The sequence below is a fragment of the Pinus tabuliformis genome, chromosome 8 (assembly GCF_031772625.1).
Source record: "Pinus tabuliformis cultivar Carrire ecotype Pingquan chromosome 8, CPIR1, whole genome shotgun sequence".
NCBI classification, from domain to species: Eukaryota; Viridiplantae; Streptophyta; class Pinopsida; order Pinales; family Pinaceae; genus Pinus; species Pinus tabuliformis.
This window is the reverse complement of record NC_142294.1, coordinates 1,763,602,775-1,763,605,051: the sequence shown is the minus strand read 5'-3', so window position 1 is coordinate 1,763,605,051 and position 2,277 is coordinate 1,763,602,775.

The following is a 2,277-nucleotide window of genomic DNA, read 5'->3' as shown; positions in this document are numbered from 1 at the left end:
ATACTCTCCTTATATATGTATTCAATCTATAAACTTCTTTCAAAATAATACAATCAACTTTAATTTAAAAAAAAAAATCAAATTTCCCTCTTATTTCTCCAATACTCTTTAAACTTATTATTTCTCCTAGTCTTTCACAATTTTATATATTTCTCCAATACTCTTTAAATTTCTTATTTCTCCTCATCTTTCACAATTTTATATATCTCATCGTGATCTTAATTAATTAATTCATTTTAAAAGTTGCATTATTAGTCGGTGGACAAACTTCGGTAATGATTTAATATTTTTTTGGGGAGAAATAAAAAATTCAAAATTGGGCAGTGATTACGCAAGTTTGCGCATCGACTAAAAAGATATTAAATCATTTCGCAAAGTTTGTGCACCGACTAATAATGCAACTTTTTAAATGAATTAAGTAATTAAGTCCTTGAATTGAGGGCCCATTAAAACAAATGGGGTGCTCATCGCTTCATGGTTGAAGAGGAGATATTCTTGGAATTCTACATCTGCTGCTTCTTTGCGGAGTTGTCTATAATACGATTTTTTGGAGATTCCGGTGACGGAATCTGGTGGAAGAAATTGAGGTTAAATCTTGATTTGTTGCAGTTAAAATGGTTTTTTAACTGCATATTTGGATTCAGCACCCTCGAAAACCCCTGGGACGCTTTCATTGTGCAGAAACTAGCTATCAAACTTGCGATTCCAATAAATTCCTGCCGGATTTCGACCGAAAAAACCCGCCCGGAAAAACTTTCAAAAAAATCGCGTTCCTTCTTTGCAGATGCTTACTTTTTCAAGTCACAGGATGTAATTAAAAAAATATAAAAAAATACGACGTTTCATTCTTTCAACCAGTCCTCTCGGCTTCAACCCTTTTGGTACTCTTTCTAGTTACGCGTGGCCTGCATAGTGGCATTGTCGTATGCGTTGACTGAAGCTACGCGTGGGTTGCATGGTGGCATTGTCGTATGCGTTGACTGAAGCTACGCGTGGGCTGAATAGTGGCATTTACGTATGTAGGGCGTAATTATTAATGGTTGTATAGTGTAATTATTATATTTCGAGTTGTTTTTAGAGTGATTTTTGGAAGTTTTTTTTGGTGGGTTTTACGGTTTAATTTCTCTAAAACCTGACTGGAATTTATTGAAATCACAAGTTTGATGGGTAATCTCTGCACAATCTAAGTATGCGTTGACTGAAGATACGAGTGGGCTGAATAGTGGCATTTAAGTATGTAGGGTGTAATTATTAATGGTTGTATGGTGTCATTATTATATTTCGAGTTGTTTTTAGAGTGATTTTTGGAAGTTTTTTTTGTGGGTTTTACCGTTTAATTTCTCTAAAACTGGCAGGAATTTATTGAAATCACAAGTTTGATGGGTAATCTCTGCACAATCTAAGTGCCTTAGGGTTTTTGAGGGTGCTAAATCCATGTATACAATAAAAAAACCAGTTTAAATAAGACAAATCAAAATTTCACATCAAAGTCCAAAAGGTCACACTATAGACAACTCCAATATATTTTGGAGTTACTTTTTGAACTTTCTGGTCTCGGAGGAAAATTTTGAGATGAAATCTTGATTTATGTTATTTAAATTGGTTTTTCACTGTATAAATAGATTCAGCAACCTGAAAAACCCCTAGAAACATTTGATTGTGAAGTGTTATCCATCAAACTTGTGATTTATATTTAATTATTTAAATTATTTTATATATAAATTCAGTAAGATAAAAAAACATAAAAAAACATAAATGATAGAGAATTAACCACTCTAATTTGTAATTTTAATGAATTCCCACAAATCCTACTGAATTCTATGCTAACAAATACACAACAACATTAATGCTTCCATCTTTTTCATGGCCTGGTTTCATTAGAAACGGCTACAACATTTACAAAGAATTTTTGTTCACAATGTGTGGGATTTTGGACTCGTATCCACATGATTGTAGATCACAACAGATCACCTTGCTGTAAACAGAGAACATGTTAGAAAATAGATCAAAATCACGTTCTTTTTCATGGCCTGGTTTCAGTAGAAACGGCTACATGATTTACAAAGAATTTTTGTTCACAATGTGTGGGATTTTGGACTCTGATTGTAGATCACAACAGATCACCTTGCTGTAAACAGAGAACATGTTAGAAAATAGATCAAAATCACGTACACCTAATTAGAGAGACTGATGTAACAGCCCTTACAGATTTTGAAATATTTTGAAAATCTAATAGGGTGAAATCAACTAAAAAAAACTAACATAATTGGAAATTTA